This window comes from Eumetopias jubatus, unplaced genomic scaffold, assembly GCF_037043125.1.
Source record: "Eumetopias jubatus isolate StellerSeaLion01/CBP00866 unplaced genomic scaffold, mEumJub1_p1.0 scaffold_17, whole genome shotgun sequence".
NCBI lineage: Eukaryota > Metazoa > Chordata > Mammalia > Carnivora > Otariidae > Eumetopias > Eumetopias jubatus.
The window spans coordinates 56,156,637-56,173,812 of NW_028274823.1; the positions used below are offsets into that span (position 1 = coordinate 56,156,637).

The 17,176-nt window shown below is 56.3% G+C and overlaps 1 protein-coding gene and 1 long non-coding RNA gene across 3 annotated transcripts in view; one reads left to right on the top strand and one right to left on the bottom strand.

The window, feature by feature from the left end:
• CHST3 (carbohydrate sulfotransferase 3) overlaps positions 1 to 15,381 on the bottom strand; it is a 32,986-nt gene extending 17,605 nt beyond the window's left edge. For both annotated transcript variants that reach the window (XR_003610341.2, XM_028109531.2), the window contains exon 1: positions 15,190 to 15,381. The gene's annotated coding sequence lies outside the window, so the exon portion shown is untranslated. The remainder of the gene's footprint in view (positions 1 to 15,189) is intronic.
• On the top strand, positions 4,811 to 7,820 carry LOC148162173 (uncharacterized). Its single transcript, XR_015767086.1, has 3 exons — positions 4,811 to 4,873; positions 5,394 to 5,497; positions 7,544 to 7,820. It is a non-coding gene; the product is annotated as an uncharacterized LOC148162173 (long non-coding RNA).
• Positions 15,382 to 17,176: the final 1,795 nt, after the last annotated feature.

A 17,176-nucleotide genomic window follows, 5' to 3' on the forward strand; every position in this document is an offset into this window, starting at 1 on the left:
AGGAAAAGAAGGCGGCAGGGCGGGGGGGGGGGGTAGGGCGCTTCGGACCTACGTCTGTCTGTCTGTCAGGCTGCGAGGAGGGGCAGTGCGGTGAGGTGGAGGGGCACACCGAGTGAGGGATTCTTCCTGCTCCAGCTCTGCCACTCACTAGCTGTGTGACCCCAGCTGACTGCCTCACCTCTCTGTGCTGCATCTGTAAAGCAGAGTTAGCAACAGCCCTGTAGCCGTGGTAACACACCACCATCAACTCAGTGGCTTAAAACAACACGTATTTATTACCTGAAGAGTTCTGAAAGTCAGAAGTCCAAGATCAGTTTGGACTAAAATCGAGGTGTCCACAGGCTTGCGCTCCTTCTAGAGGCCCTAGGGGGAGAATCTGCTTCCTTGACTTGCAGCTTATCTTCTAGAGGCTGCCTGCTTTCCATGGCTCGTAGCCCCCTCATCCATCTTCCAAGCTAGCAATGGTTGGTTGAGTCTCTTCTTCAGGCATCACTCTTCCCCTTCTGTCGTCAAACAATCCTTAACTTAGTTCCACTGCAAAGTCCCTTGACCTTGGGAAGTGACACATCCACAGGTGTGGGGGGTGCGTGTGTAGACATCTTCGGGGAGCCATTATTCAGCCTCCCACAAGCACCTCCCTCATTAAATGGAGACTTACCATTTCCGTGCTCAGCAAGCGCAGTGTCTAACCAATAGGAGACCCGGGATGCTTAACACCCCACTGCAAATGAGAATCCCTTTGAGAGCTTTTACAAAATATCAGGGCCTGCGGTTCACTCCCCCAATAGATGTTTGTTGAGTTCCACAGAACCGAATCACTCCTGGGGCCTCGAACTGCCCCTGGGATGGGGCAGGAGGGGTGAGTGGGTTTCTCACTGTTGTTTCAGGGCCTGAAGAATGAGGTTCTGTGGGCAGAGGCCGAGGGCTGGGATCAACTTCACACCCAGAAATGGCTGCCTGGGGGAAGGGGGGCTTGGAGTCCTTCCTCCTCCCGTAAGTCCAGTCAAGGGGGCCACCCTGGGCAGAATCCAGTCATCAACGGGCCATTGTTAGTGGAACAGAGGGGCTCTGTGCCCATTTAACACTTCCCTCCCTCATGAGGCTGCTCCCAGCTGAGGGTTGGCTTCTAGAGGACTGCAAGGCTGGGGAGGGGGCCCCACGGCTATGAAGGGGGAGGATTAGGAGTGGGGGCTGAGAGTTCCCTGGTTGGAGAAACAGAGGCAGCTGAAAACATAGGCGAGCCCGGGTACTGCTGCATGCACTCAGCTGCCATGCCGGGAAGAGGTTCCAGGGAAAGCTGGGGATCCAGGGACAACAAATGAAACCCAGCGGACCCCAACCAGAGTGAGGGAAACAGCTTTCCCCACGGGGTGGTCATGCCTGACTTGCCTTCTTTCCTTTAAAAAACCAGAATTGGTGAAATCTCCATGGTAAATGGCACCTTTCATTGCCTATAGAGGAACGGTGTTTTCCAAAAGGCTGGGAGGGTTTTATGTTCTGTGGGTTTGGGATTTAAGAGGCAGGTAATTCAACCAGGGCTGGGCATAATGTCCCTTTGCTTCACAGACCTTTCCTGCGTTCAGCACTGGATATATAGTGTGAACTGGATTTCAGGAGAGTGGTGTTTAAGGTCCTGAAGATAGTGCCTGACCGGCGCCCTCAAAATGTCAAGAGACCCAAATTCTTGTGTTAGCCATCAGCGATTCTCATCTGTTGAATAAAGCAAATCCTCTGGAAGTCTCTGGCAGGAAGTACAGTGCTTTAAAAAACCTAGGGAAGGTTGGATCTCAGAGTGAGGTCCGGGGCCAGCAGCAGGCAGGAGCACCTGGGAGCTTGGTGGAAATGCACATTCTCAGGCCCCTCCGCAGACCTCTTCAACCAGAATCTCAGGGGGGTGGACAGCAAGCTGTTCCAATAAGCTCTCCAGGTGAGTCTGGTGTAAAGTCTGAAAATCAGTCTTCTAGAGCGCTATTTTTCAAACTCCAGCTTGCATTCAATTTGGTAGGTCGACAAGTTTTTTTTTTTTTTTTTTAAAAGCTCAACAGAATGGTGTAGAACTGAAAATATCAGAGTGTGTCATGTGTGATGAAGATACATAGGGCTTCATAAGACTTTTGTTAGTTCCGGGTGTGTATCTTTTGAGTGTTTTGGTCCAAAGATTGAAAACCACTGTTCTGGAGCTGGTATGTACCGACTTCAACCGGCTCCCCTTTTGTAACTGGTCTGTATCAGGAGGTTTTAAAGAGCAGAGTGTATGGGTCCTCCCCCCACCACAATGCCCTCATGGACACGGGGAACAAATGAGAGGGGCTGCTTTGGGGCACACAACCTCCTTAGAACGCTGGCCTAAAAGTTAAACTCAACTGTGCGTTTTCCCATGTTTATAAAACTTTCTGCCTCTCTACTGCCCCCTCTTCTATGTATATATGTGCACGAAATAACTAACTGGTTACATCTGGGTGGTGGAACTGAGGGGTGAGTTGTTGCTTTCTTCTCTGTATTTGTCCATTTTACTTGAATTTTGCATAGTAAGCATCTATCACTATTATAAAACTATAAAGTCATTACTTTAAAAAAAATACAAAGCTGAGGGTCCATTTCTGGGTGGAAATAGAAGAAAAGGCCATTTCGACAGGAGGGCAGGCAGCCATTAGCCCAGGGGCCAAGCCGCCTAAGAGGCCATCGGGCCTGGCCGAAGTCTGCCCTAAGGCTGAGCCCAAACCCCACGTGTCCCCAGAGCCCTCCCTGATCCAGCCCAAGGCCATAACCAGTCTCCCAGAGGAACAGCACTGCCCACCTCCCCCCCACACACACACCTGTCGCCCTTTCCTCCTCAGGAAGCCCTTTTGCTCCTCCTCGTCCTCAGGTCAGCCCTGTGCCCAACCTGGCTTCTTACCACCACCATCACCTTCATTCTCCAGATGAGAGAGTAAGGTTCAGGGAAGCTAAGCAACCTGCCCAAGGTCACCCAGTTGGAGACGCAAGGCCAAGAGGTGAAGGGCAGGGTTTGCTGACACCAAATCTCCAGCACATTGCTCTCCTGGCACTATTTATTTCTCTGACTTGCCCCATTCTTAGGAATTAGAGTTACCATTTGCTATACAGCACCACATACATATGTCAGGAAAAAAGGAGGGAAGAAGGGAAAGATGCAGAGGAAAGGAGGGGAGGGGGGGGAGGAGGGGAGGCCCACACTCAGTCTCACCGGGAAAGGCAGTGGAGAAGGGTGGACCTGTCTGTGTGAGCCCCCACACCTAGGGGACTGTGAACCTGCAGTCAGTCTGGCCAAGAGGCAGTATGTCCGGTCACATCACCAGCGTGGGGCCCTGACCCCACAGGCCACAGCTGCAGGCCCCAGCCCAGCCAGACAAGAGGGGAAAATGGAGAAAATGCAGCAGAATGCCACCCTTGGAAGCTGAAGCTGAGGGGCCATGCTGGGGCTGCAGGGGCTGAGAGATGTGGGGGCCTTTGGGTCTCGTGGGTGGAGTCCAAGATGACTGCTGAGGGGGCTGGGATGTGGCAGCCAGCACAGCCTGGGAGGGAGCACTCACTGGCTTAGCAACGACCCCAGGCAGGGGTCACACTAACTGTCCGGGGCAGCTACTCTCCAGCTTGTGCCTTTTACCTTAGATCTGTTTGTACCTTTCCAATTGTGTACCATGGGCATGTATTACTTAATTTATACAATCTAGTCAAACTAAAAAAAAAAAAAAAAAAATTAAAAGCAGGTATCAGTTTTCTAACCTATAGAAGTAGAGGTAAAGTTCTTTTGAGGTGAGACTCTCCTTTTGGAAGTCATTTTAACAGGCCTTTGAATTTAAGCTGAGGCAAAGCCACAAAGGAAAATCTGGAGGCAGTGAGAAGCAAAACTGCCCCTACAGTCACACTAACAGTCTACTTTCCCTGCAAGAAAAGCAACAACTCTCCAGAAATTATTCCTGTAGTGGTTGAGGGGAGTAACTGGTTTGGGTCCCCTCCCTTCTGGGTGTGGGGGGATGGCCACTCCTGAAGCCTGGGGGCTTCTGTGGGCTAAGGGGGGACAAGGTCAGGAGGAGCCACCCTGCAGACTGTGGAACCCTGGGGGATCCCCACATATCTGTGGAGAGGGCACCTGGAGTTGGGCTAACCTGGGGCTTGGGCACTAAAAAGGGGATGAGGGACCCCTGAGAATCCGGCACCTGTCCATTGAGTCACATGCCGGGTAATCACCTAAGCCAGGTAATCACCTAAGCCAGGTATCTCGCGGAGGCCCTTTGTTTCCAGGCCAGGCCCACTAAGGTGGGGCTGGCTCTCTGGTGGAGAAGGGCCCAACCCAGAAGCCTGAGGAGGGCCCCTACGGCTTCAAAAGTGCTCCTGGAAAAATGGTAACTCAGCCCAAGGGAAATCAGAGCTTTTCTCTCACCCCAGAGGGTCATTCTCACGGCAACACGGAGACCCAGTGACTGCAGAATGAATCGGAAACGCAAGCCTGAGAACAGAGCTGGCCTGTACCCAGTGTCAGAGGGGAGACTAGCTTCTCCCTCCTCCTGTCCTCGCAGAGAGAAGACTTAACACTCTTGGTTTCTCCCCTTTCAGGCCAAAGGAGTTCAGGTGAGCCAGAAAAACCTCGATAAGCCTCAGTGTCCTCACCTGGAAGATGGGGCTAACCATGCCTCCCTCGTGAGGTTGTGGAGGCTGAGGGCACCATTCAGCACAGGGCTGGGCCCTGGCCCCTCCTCCCGGCTGGGGCAGGCGGACCTGGCATCCCGCGCCTGCAGACGGGGCTGAGGAAGCTGGCACTCGGCCCCTCTCTTGACTCACACTCCTTTTTCCAGGTCTGGCCCACCAAAAATAGAAGGGGCGCCCCCCAAGCCCCTGTGCTCCTTCCGGAGAGGTGAGTTTCACCCCAAATGGCCACATCAGCAGGGTCTGCATGGCCAAGAAGCTGGGGGCTCTCTGCCACCTCCTTGGAGATCCACCATCTCCAAGAAACTCTGGGGAGTGATTCACATTGAAAGATGAAAACTCTCCTGGCACTTCCTGTCTGCACCACACCATTTGGCAGGCATAGGTTCATACACCCTAGCTCCTATGACTCTCTGGGGGCTTCATTTTGCAGCTGGATCATGGAGTGGCTAAGAGCGTAGGCACAGCTAGAGTTGGACAGCTGAGGATTTGAATCTGGCTGTGTGACCTTGGACAAGTCACCTAACCTCTCTGGGCCTCAGTGTTGGCATCTGTAAAATGGGGCTACCTTATGCAATCAGACTGATGCAAATTCATCACCCAGCCTGAGGACGCTTAGTACATAAAGAGCTCTCAGGTACTCAACTGTACCTACCAGGAAGGCAGAGGCCTTTGGGACCTGGCATAGTGCTGGGCACATAGCTCATCCAGGCTTTACTTTTTCAAAGTGATTCCAACACTGGAATGCCCAGAATTCCAATCAGAGGCCTGGCAAGGATGTACCTTTGGAAGTTCTTCATGCCTATCACCACTTTCAGAAGCTCTGCCACAGGTGAGCTTATGAGTAAGGGGTGTGGTGGGGACCCCAGGCAGGCAAGGGAACTCTGGAAAGCAGGAAACAGCAGCTGGGAAGGAGAAGCCAGGACAGGAAGCCAGAAAGCTGCCGTGGCCCTGCTCCCCGGGGTGGACGGGGGGGGTCCCTAGCAGGACTTTGGGCACACGGTCACCGGAGGCCCACAGACGGCAGACCGGCAGGTAGGCAGCAGACAGTGAGGCTCAGTGATGTCAGGCTTTCCCAGAATGACTCAGTGGTGTGCCTGGCTGTGAATGGTGAGCTGTGTGCTGCGGCCTCAAGGGCTCCCTGTCTCCGTGCCCTCCGGGCTGGCAGGGTGTCTCTCCTTCCCTGTCCCCTCCTGCCCTCCCTGCCTCAGGGGCCCATGACACAGCATCCGGGTGCCGCTCCAGGCTGTGACCCCCATGGTACTGTCATGTCTCTCCAATCTCCACACGGACAGACCGAACTGCCAGAGAGACTTGGATTTCATTACTGCCCCCCACTCCTCCTGGCTGAGTGATCCGGGGTGGGTTAACCTGCCTCTCTGAACCTCAGTTTCCTCATCTGGAAAATGGACACATGGCTAACAACCTTGCTGGGCTGTATGGGGCTTAGTGACACGGTCTGTAACTACTTGGCACACAGCAGGCGCTTAGCAAATGGAAAATATGGCATTCAGGAGCCTCAATATGACCTCAACTGACGTTTCTAGCTTCGTTTATTTAAAAAATAAGAATAATAGCTCATTCTTCTTGATGCTTACGGTACATGAGGCACCGCTCCGAACACTTGTATAGGGAAACACTTTCTTCTTCTATCACCCCCATGTGGTGGGTACTGTTAGCATCTCCATTTTACAGATGAGGAAACTGAGGCACAAGGGGATGAAGCACCTTGGCCACGGTCACACAGCAGGTGAGGAGCACGGCTCCCTTTCCTTGCAAGCAGACCACCTCTAGAGCCTGCACACTGCAACCACAGCTCCATCCTGCCTCATCTCCGGTCTTCATGCACCCTACCAATTACACTTCGCCCTTCTCTGCATTCCAGCTGAGCTTTCCCACCCTGTGCCTTTGCTCAGTCTCCCTCCCTGCACCTGCATGCCCACCTCGTCCATGAAGCCCTCCCCCAGTCCTCCCTCATGTCCACCTGTGTGGGCTCATCACAGTTGGACTCAAAGGCAGTTATCTGTGCCCAAGTCTCCTCTCCCTTTCTAGCCTGGGGGCACCTTCTGCTACCCCTAGGACACCCTGTGCAGTGTCAGGCATGAGCAGGCATGCAGTACCTGGACAGGCGAGGCCCAGGCTGAAGCACCTGATGTGTGCTCCCTGGGTGGTGTGGAGGACAATCTAGCACTCGTGGGCCCCACTACTTCTGCAAGAACGGCTCAAGGGCTGTAGCTAGAACCAGCCCCGGGAGGCAGCCTGCCAGCTGGGCTTCCTTCTCTCTGCTCAGGGGAAAGGACTCGGCCACAGGAGGCCTGCACTGCCTGGGGGGCAGGTCTGAACCCTGGAGGGGCTGGATGGGCTGGACAGACATCCTTCCATAAGGGGACAGGACTGAGAACCACTTGCTGATGGGGTTGAGCAGTAGGGCCCAGAGTGCAACCAACCACCCCCCCCCCCCCGGCCCACCTAATTCAAAGGGGCCTCTCAGAAGGTTTCAGGCCCATTGTCAGGACCCCAGCCCAGCCCAGCGCATAGGATAATGACTGAGACAGGTCACGTGCCCAGGGTCCCACTCTCCTGTTGCCACTCAGTCCCACACAAAGCCTCTGGTCCACGTCAGCTGCCTCCTCCAACTCACCACGACTGCCCCCCCCGCCTCCCCCCCCCCCCGCCCACACTCTGACCGCTCCCTAACGGGAGCATCCCGTCCTGGGAGGATGGACACTGTCCTATCCTGCGTGGTGAAGCTTCATGTCACATCCATCACTCTCAGTTCCATAGTCAGGTGGGGACTCACTGGGCGTGTGGAAGCGCTGGGGACACCAAGGGGAGCAAGGCAGATGCTGTCCTGCCTCACAGAGCTCACTACCCACAGGAGCCCACAGACCACGAAAGCAGCAATGGCCATGCAGCGCGGTGAAGTGTGACGAGGGGGACGTGCAGGCAGCCACAGGGAGGGCTGCTGACCTAGGCTTCCAGAGGGGACACCTAAGCGGAGGCCGGAGGCTGAATGGGAGCTGGCCCCAAGAAAAGCAGGAAGGAGGGCGCCTGGGTGGCTCAGATGGTTAAGCGTCTGCCTTCGGCTCAGGTCATGATCCCAGGCTCCTGGGATCGAGTCCCGCATCGCTCCCGGCTCAGTGGGGAGGCCTGCTTCTCCCTCTGCTTCTCTCTCTGTCTCTCATGAATAAATAAATAAAATCTTAAAAAAAAAAAAAAAAGAAAAGCAGGAAGGAGAGGCTGGAGAGGCTACAGAGAGCTGGATGCCTGTGTCTGAGGAATGAGGACAGCCTGGACCAGGGTTCACAGCGAGGACAAGATGAGGGCTGGGGAAGGGGAGGCTGGGCCATACGATCCACCTGGAAGATCACAGGGCCCATGGAAGCCACCGGCATCCCGAGCAGCTGGGCACCATCCCCAGGGTGGGGCTTCTGTCTTGCTGGAACACCCGATCTGCTAGCTCCTCTTTGCAAGTTTAAAACCCTTCTCCTGGCATAGCTGCCATAGACTGGCAGCCCAGGTCACTGCCAAGGGGAAGCAGCGATGGGCACACGGGCGGCCTTGCAGAACAGGCTGTCGTACCATCAGGAATGCCCTGTGCAGGTCAGCCTGGGGGCGGGCCAGGGGCTCGAACCTCCAACCGCAGTGCCCTCACGGGGCTGTGGCGACCCCCAAAGCCAACCTCCCCAGAGCCGCCGAGCCACAAAGCAGCGGCCCGGCCCGGCCAGTGATGAAGGGACTGTCCTCTTGGGCCTCAGCCACGGCAGCTCGCACTCGCACAGGGCAGGGCCCCAGGGCGCGACTGGGCTCTGCACGCCCAGAGCTGCAGGCCGCGGGCAACCTCTCCTGCCTGTCGGCTTCGGTGTAACTGACTGCAAAACGGCAATCACAAGCGGCCTCCCTCACGAGCTTCCTGTGCGAACCGAGCGAGCGCAGGCCCGGAAGGTGTGCGGGGTACAGTCCCCGCTCGTGCTTCCTGCGTACCTGACGGGGGGGGGGGGGGGGGCACCTGCACCACGCGCAGACGCAGGAGGAACCGTGCGGGGAGAAAAACAGCTCCTCTCAGAATAAAAACAAGACAGGGGGCCCGACCTTCTGGGTCAGGGGTGCTTCGGTTCTTCATTACGCCACCCCCAGCCCCCAGGAGGCTGACTTCCCCTTCCTCACAGGTGCTAGGTTTCTATCTCGGGCCTCTTCAGGTACCTCTGTCCTTGACCCTGCAGCGATGGGCCCCAGGCCGTGTCCAGAGCAGAGGCAGGTGCCGGTGGCCAGGCCCATGTGCCCTAGGCGTGATGTGAGTTGTGAAATGTCTTGCTGAAAATTGGTGCAGTCCCAGCTTGGGGGGGGTGGGCGGGGAGCAGTTTGTTTTCAAAATTATTTCCTCAGATAGCGCTGCTTTGGCTCCGACCCCCTAGCACTTTCCAGAATCCTGCAGATGGTGAGGCAGCTGGAGGGGAAGGGAGAAGAGGGAAGTGGGGAAAGAGTCGGGGAGGCCCGGGGCCACACGTCAGGTGGCTGCGTGGGCTCGCGCTGGCGCTCGGCATGTGTGAACAGGCATGAACGCACACAGAAGGGAAGCAGGTCCGCCGGGAGAGGGGGGCTTTCAAAGGGCGAAGCTGTGGAGCCTTCTGAACCAGAACTTCCCTCAGAAGCCCGATGTGTACAACAGACAAGGAGGGGAGAGGCCCAGAGCCTCCTCCCATCAGGCCTCTGAGGGGTCCCCATTGAACTCTGGGGCTCCGTGTAACCTAGTTTGAAAACCGCTGCTGCTAAAGGAATTCCCGCCCTTCCTTGCGGGGGAGGGGGGGTAACAACACTGTTTTAAAATAATGAGCTTTCTGGGGGAAGATGAAATTATTTTCCTAATAAATTCTAATTTGGGTCTAGTACAGCAAATGGCATACATTCTGAGAATCCGGGCTCAGAAAGTACAAAGTGACTGATTCCACTCACTGACAAGTTTGTGGGTGCCTCTCTGAGAAGTCTTGTGAACCTGAGTCTCACTATCTGGGGCAGAGGGTATGTGGTGAATAATACTTGTAACACTGGCCTAGTTCTATGTACAGGCACATTTCTAAACTCCTCACAGATATTACTTCACTGACAGCCCTCTTACCTATGACCTATTACAATTAAGAAACGAAGGCCCAGAGAGGTTAAGTAACTTGCCCAAGGTCACAGAGCCACTAAGCAGGACTCCGAGCATTCCGGCTTCAGGATATGTGCTCTTAACCGTGACATAATTTGCCTTTTGGAATGAGTGTGTCCCTGTGCTTGTGTATCTGTGTGTGCACGCATGCACTCGTGCCTACAAATGTTTTGGTATATAATGTGCCCAGCTGTTTACTGAAATATCTGTGTGGGGGGGACATATCTGAGTGTGAGTGTGTGTGTGTGTGTGTGTGTGTGTGTGTGTGTTTATTTCAGCCTATGATGATGTGATGGTCTCTGAGTAGGTGGGTATGCAGCCTCTCTCTCTCCAGGGCTGCAAGTTATGGAGCCCACCCCCAAGTTCTCTCTCGGCAGCCTGGCAGCAGCATGACAAACAGGCTCCCTGGCCAGGGGCAGGACCCACAGCCTCCCGGCAGTGCCTGCTCCCCAGATCGCAGAGGTTTCAGTTTGCCCACCCAGCTCGGTACAGTCACATACAATGGAGAGACCCCTCAGCCACTCTCTGGGTCCCAGTCAGGAACTGCCCCCACCCAGAGCTCTGGTTCTCCCTTCTCATTAGGCACTGCTGGGTTTTAGAGGGGCTCAACTAAATGCACTGAAGTTATGGGCTCCGGGGTGGCTCAGTTGGTTAAGCGACTGCCTTCAGCTCGGGTCATGATCCTGGAGTCCCGGGATCGAGTCCCACATCGGGCTCCCTGCTCAGCAGGGAGTCTGCTTCTCCCTCTGACCCTCTTCCCTCTCGTGCTCTCTCTCTGTCAAATAAATAAATAAAATCTTAAAAAAAAATAAATAAATGCACTGAAGTTATTAAGCTATCATGAATTTGCTTCCTACCCTATAGACATAGCAACTCTCAACAGTGCCAGAGCTCCCTGAAACCTTCAGTGTCAACTTACACCACCAGCACCCTAAGCTGATATGGCCTAATCTGATATGACTCCGGCCAAAAGCAAAGAACCTTGACATTCTAGTTAGTCCCGAGAGCTCTTCAAGGTAAATGTACAGGTTTTGGGGGTTTCTTCACATGTGAGCCCCACCTTGTGTGTGGGGAGGGGGACACGAAAGGGGAAAATTAACTTTGGTTCATCCACTCTAAATGGACGTTTAAGACGCAAAACTTCATCAGGTGCCACAAACCGGAAAAAGCCCCACCATTCTCCACCATCAAAGTCCAACTCACCAACTGGGAGACCACCCTCTGCCTCGCTGAGTGGGGCCAAGGCTGGGAGGCTTGCTCAGGTGCAGCAGGGCTGAGCCGGCACTCTAGGCGGACTTTCCTCCCTCATGTTCCTCCTGGACCCAGCAGCCAGCGTGCCAACCTCCCGCAGCACAAGGACAGGCCAGCAGTCTGGGCCTGTGTGTTCCCTGACTTTTGAGGCTCTCAAAGTCAAGGAGGAGGGGTTGGACAGGGGAGAGGGAGGGGAGAGGGGAGGGAGGGGGGAGCCAGTAAAAGCAGCCAGTGAGCCAGGTGTAACCATGGGAGGTCAACACAGAGCTTCCCAGGCTGGCCTCAGGGATGGCTGTTTACTTGTGGTATTCAGGAGAAGCTCAACTGGGAACTGGCTTATTTATTTTCCACACTTTCCTCCAAATCCTTTTCAGAGAGTCCTCTAGAACCCCAGTGATAAATTTCTCAGGGCCCAGAGAAACCCACAGTCCTTCAGCACACAGCCATCTTTGTGGAACGAGGGGGGGGGGGAGGCGGGGGAAATGTGGAGGGGAGAGTCAAGACGGGGTGCAGTTGCTGGTGGCCCGGGTCTCCCGTGGCCTGCCTGCCCCCTCTCCATGGTGGTGGATAAGGGTGGGGGGAGCAACCAGCCAGATTTGGGGCAATGGGGCCAAAGACTGAGCGTGTCCACCTCTAAGCACAGAACAAACTGTCCAGCTGGCCAGGGACCGCCCCACACCCAGCCGTGGAAGCCACATGCTCAGGCAGAATAAGCAGCATTCTATCATCTATTTAGTCATCAGAGAAGAAGAGATGACATTTATTTCTTACTTCTGTTGAAGGAATGAAATGCAGAGCTGTTTTCCTCCTGCATGACTTCATGACAGGGCAGAGACCTCTGTGAGCATTTCCTCATGGCTAGGATTCCCTTGGCTCCCCTGCTTTATGACTTCCCAGCAGAGGCGCTCGCCCGAGGCCCCTCCCCGGGCTTCACCCATCACCTGACGACGGTCCCAAGTACTTCCATGTCTCAGACGCTGGGATGGAGCCAGGGTGCAAAGATGAGCAGCCCCTATCCCTCGGGTGGAGCAGCTTCTCCCCAAACCCAGTCTCCCAACTTCCATCCTGGACAGCATGCCCACTCCGCAGCGGAGGCAAGAGCGGGTTCCAATACCTACAGCTCAGCTGTCAAGGCTCTCAAAACTCACCCACATGGGCTTCCTGGGGAAGGTGGGCAGGGGCTAGCCAGGTAGTGCTCATCCTCTGCTCCTTGTTTAAGACTGCCGGTTTTTCCTGTATATGGACATCTTGGGCAGAGATGGGGGTGGGCAGAGCTGTGAGAAGCACCCCTCTCAGCCTTTATGGGGTATAGAGCACCAACCAGACTGAGAATACAGCTGCCCCTAAGTGCCTGCAGGGGTGCCTGGAGGCAGCATATAGCCTGCAGTTCCCTAGCTTCGTGACCTTGGGCATCCACTGCACCTCTCTGAGCCCCCTGTCCTCCTCTGTAAAGTAGGAATGATAACCACTGTCCCTCTGTGGGGCATGTGGGGGAAAGTACTCGCTAGGGACCACCAGGTGAGCCGTGTGTCATCTTCCCCCACTCCAGCTCTGCCCACCCATCTCTCTTGGGGACCAGAAACCACCCCAGGGCACCTGGCAGGTGTGGGAAGGACAGCCACCAGGCAGGAGGTGGCAGGGGAGGGTTGATTATCCTGTGTGACAGATTTCCACTCAGGTGAGGGCCGAAGAAAGAAAGGAAGAGAGTAATCCATTTGACAATGTTTGCCTGGCCATTTCTCCCAAACCCAAACTTATGACTTGTATGGTCGCAAGTGGCAGCTTTGTCCCCACTTCTCGGACAAGCAGTGAATCATCTCTCACTGGAATCACTGCAGTATCTCCCCTCAATCACTTCCAAATCTCCATCATTTCCCGACTCCAGTACTACATGGAAGGTTCTCGCAGCCTGGAGCCACCCAGACTTTGATTTCCCATGGCCCATGGTGTAACCCAGTCTGGGCAGAGTGTGTGGAAAAAGGACTGCAGTCAGAGGCCCCAGGACCATGTTAGTAAGTAGCTTCTTTGTTGCCGTGGAGAACCAGTGGGGACCGTAGAGACAGCCTGGCATGGTGGAGACAGCATGAGTTCCAGGGTCAGACTGTCCACGTTCAAATCCCCAGCTTTGTTCCTCCTTAGCTGTGTGGCTTTGGAAAAGTTACTTAACTTTTCTGAGCCTCAGTTTCCTAATCTGCAAAAGAGCGATAAAACGCTAACTTCATAGGGATGTAGGGCTTAATGAGATAATGTACGTAAAGCTCTTGATTCACCAAAGACACAGGGTGGGAAGGTGATATGGGGAAGGGACTGGCTGCAGCAGTCCCCCTGAAATTAGAGATGGCCAAGTCCGGGTCACTCCCTCTTTCATCTGGGGCCACAGTTCTGGTGCTGCCCATATACTTTGCTAATTTCAGCACTGAGACCATTTTGAACCTTGAAATGCAGACTGAACCTAGTCACAAAGGGGCAGGGGAATGACACATTTCCTTGTGATTCCATGGTCAGGTTGTCCCCTATCCTTGCACGCTCTCAATCCCATGCCAACAGGGAATCGCTCCCAAAACTGCTTCTAATCCCAGTTCCAGGAACATGAGATGTTTCAGCTCCTCTGGGAAACTCATGCCAGCTGACACAGAGGAAACCACCTGATGCTCAGTACAGGGACTGCGACTACCCCTCCACCTGCTGCCACTACAGAGCCAAGCCCCTGCTGGAGGACACAGCCCCTAGACGCTTCATAAGACCCATTTCCAGCCAGGCCAACAGGAGCCAGAAGAAACACCCAACACCATCCCTTGCTTAGCCAAATGTAGAAATGGGAGACTTTCCTGCTGCCCCTCTTAGGGGAGCATAGGCCAATGATGAGATATCAAGTCCCCAGTGCCAGCCCACACGGCAGCCTAGAACATGCTGCTTGGGCCACTTCTCCAGACAAATCACGCAGGGCTCCCTGGAACCACTCAGGGCCCCCTCTGCAGGAAGACCAATTCCAACCCAGCTGAGGCCACCAGGCTTGGCTCATAGTAAGTCCTTACCAAATATTAATTATTGGTATCCTTAATCATCAAACGACTACTTACTGAGTACCCACCAGGTGCCAAGCACTGGGCTAGGTCCAGGACAATCCCTGAAACATCCTGGGGCCCCAGCACACCAGTGCATCTGAAAGCAAACACAGCTTCAGGGGCAGTGAAAATAAATAGGGCTCCCGCACCGCCCTGGTTTCTTCCTGACCTCGGGAGTCTTAAACATCCCCCACCCCGGTGAACACACACACATCCAGGGCGGGAATCTCCTCCGCTGGTCCTCCTGGAAGTCCCTCTGAGGAAACACATCCGCTGGGTGGGGGGGGGGGGGGAGATGGCGGGGTAAGGGTTTGTGTGCTTTCCTCCAGGCCCTGTCACTGCCATCACACAGCTGTTCCGCGCAGCGCAGCACCGGCCTGCAGCCTTTTCTACTCTGCTCACAGAGCCCAGCACGCCGGGTCCGAGTTTATGAATCACTCCCTCCTCTCTCCCGGCCTCGCCTCCGGAAGAGCTGCGCACACCCAGACACATCACCAAGACACCGAGTTTTCCACACCAGACTCGCTCCTGATGAACCCCGAGATCCGACTGCAGTATTCGCTTTCCCCTCCCCACTTCTAGCCTCGGGGTGCCGGCCACGACTTTCAAAGACAGCCCTTCCCCGGCCCATCGCGCTTTGGGGGCTCCTCACTGGGGGGCTGCAGGGGCAGCAAAGACCATGGATTTATTTGAGGGCAGGAGGGCATGCTTGGTCTAAAGATCCAAACCCCCGCACCCCCGGAACTGTAAATTTTGGCCTGCAGCTTGTGCGGGGTCGGCGTGGCTGTGCTCCCGGCGAGCGCGCGGTGTGTCTGTGGCTTGAATGATGATGAGCTGCGAGTACCTGGCAGCTGTGAATCTGAGCGCGGGTTGCGTCTGGGGGTCGCGGGTGCCTGCGTAGAGTTTTCCCTGGGCGGGGAACTCCTCCCACGCTCCGTTTCTCCCCCTCTTCCTCCAAAGTTTGGCAGGCCGCCCGTACAGGGGAGGTTGGGGGGCTCACGGCTGGGCGGCCTTGCCCGGGCCTCGGAGGCGGTTCCGGGACGCCGGCGCCCTACTTACCCCGGCCGCCGAGCCTCCTCCGGCGGGGGCGGATCCGACTGTCCGCGGCTGGGGTCCGGCGCCTGCAGCATCCGCTCGCAACTTTGCAGTCTGCGCAGAACGCGGCACAGGCGGCTCGGCGGCTCCGATCCCTTGCGGCCCGGGCTCTGCGCCCTCCCCGGAGGCGGCGGCGGCGGCGGGGAGGAGGGAGGGAGGCGCGGCCCGGCCCGGCCGGTTCGCACGCCGAGCGGGAAGCGGCGCCAGGCGGGCGCCGTCCTGCGCAGCGAGCGAGCGAGCGAGCGAGCGAGCGGTCCTGCCTGGCGCCCTCCCCGCTCGGGCCCGAGCCGGCGAGCGGCCGGCGGCGGCGGCGGATTCCTGAATCGCGTCCAAGGCGCCCGGGGAGCCTTCCTCCTCCTCCTCTCCTTCTTCACCCCACCCAGCTCCCAGCCCAGCGCGCCCGGCAACTTGGGAACCGTTGGCGAAGTTGGGGCAGCTTGGGCTGCGCGCCGGCCGGGCCTCTGGGTGGAAGGAGGGGAGGAGAGGGAGGAGCTGAGGGGGGAGGGAGGGGAGGAGGGAGGTGGCCCGCCCCCGCCCCGGGGGAGCCGCGCGCTCCAGGACCCCTCTGTGGGTCTTTGTTCCGGGCGCTGCACCTCCGCCCGCCTCCCCGGGGGACTCGCTGGGGGGCCTCTCGGATCCCCCACCCCCTCCAGAGTGGCTGGGAGGAGCTCCCGGCCCCGGGGTCGGTAGGTGGGGGGAGAGGCGGCGTGATCCTCGCGGCCTCGCCCTGCCAGAGCCTCCCAAGGCATTACCGGCTTGCCATCCTCTCTCTCCCCCCGAGAGATCCCTCTCGCTGCGCTGGTCCTCGGCCCCGGGGCGGGGTGGGGGTCCAAATGATGGTCCTCTGGGCCTTCAAAGACCACAGCACACCCTCTCTGGGAGGTCACAGGTCACCTACCCACCTTACCGCCTTCTCGCGCCTCCAGTCAAGAGTTCCCTCAGTGCGACACCCGGGAAGCCAGAAGGAAGTGGGGTCCCCGCGCACCAGCCAGGGCGGCTTCGCGTTATCTTCCCACCCTCTGGGCAGCTGGCGTCTCTGGCTGAGGGTGAGGTGGGTGCTGCCAGCCGACGAGTGGGAACCGGTTGCCTCCCACACGTGGGGCAGCGCCCAGCTAGGCAGCGCCGGCTCATGGGTGCAAGGCCAACTTCACCAGGAGTGTGGTGAAGTGCTGGGAATTGAAAGACAGAGACTCCCTGTTCGGGAGTACATATAACAGAGACTCCCGCTGCCCCGAATTCTGTGGTGTCCTGGGCTCCAGGGCTTTTGATTCGGGCTTGAGGCTTTTCTTCTCAGTCTTCTCAGCACTTAGCGCCATGAGCTAATCCGGGCCTCTTGAAGACAGTGGTCCTGGCATTTAACGGGATAGTATAGGGTTCAGAACAACAAGTCATTTCCCGAAAAGGAGAAACAGGAAAGCCCCAAAAGGCAAAAACGTTAACATCTGCACTTGCCTCCATTGTCATTTTCAACATTTGTAGAAAAGAAACCTGAACAGGACAGAGCATGGTCCAGGCCTTCCCCAGGGGTGAGTCCTCACAGGTGGGGGAAGTCAGAGGTCCTTGTTCATTATCTGGGGAGGGACCAGCCCAAGCTGCCCCCCGGGACTGTGGACTGGAGGGGACATGAGCAAAGTGCTCCAGATTGTGAAGTGAGACCTCAGTGTCTCTTTTGGCAGAAAAACCCAACTGGGTGCTTCAGTTCTATTGTTAACAGTTCTGTGACCTGCTCCAAGGGACGAGAAATTTCGTGGGAACAGAGATCGAAAGTCACCTCCTGGTTAAGCATCCTGAGGCCCTCTCCACATCTCCTGCAGCCTTGGCTGCCTTGGGCCTCATCCACAGGTTGCAGGCCTCTGCTCTAGAATCAGTCTGCGTGCTCTCTAGCCAGTTTCCAAAACAGGCGGGTTTCTCCAGACCCCATCATCTCTTCTCTGAAGGGAGGGCCTCTTTG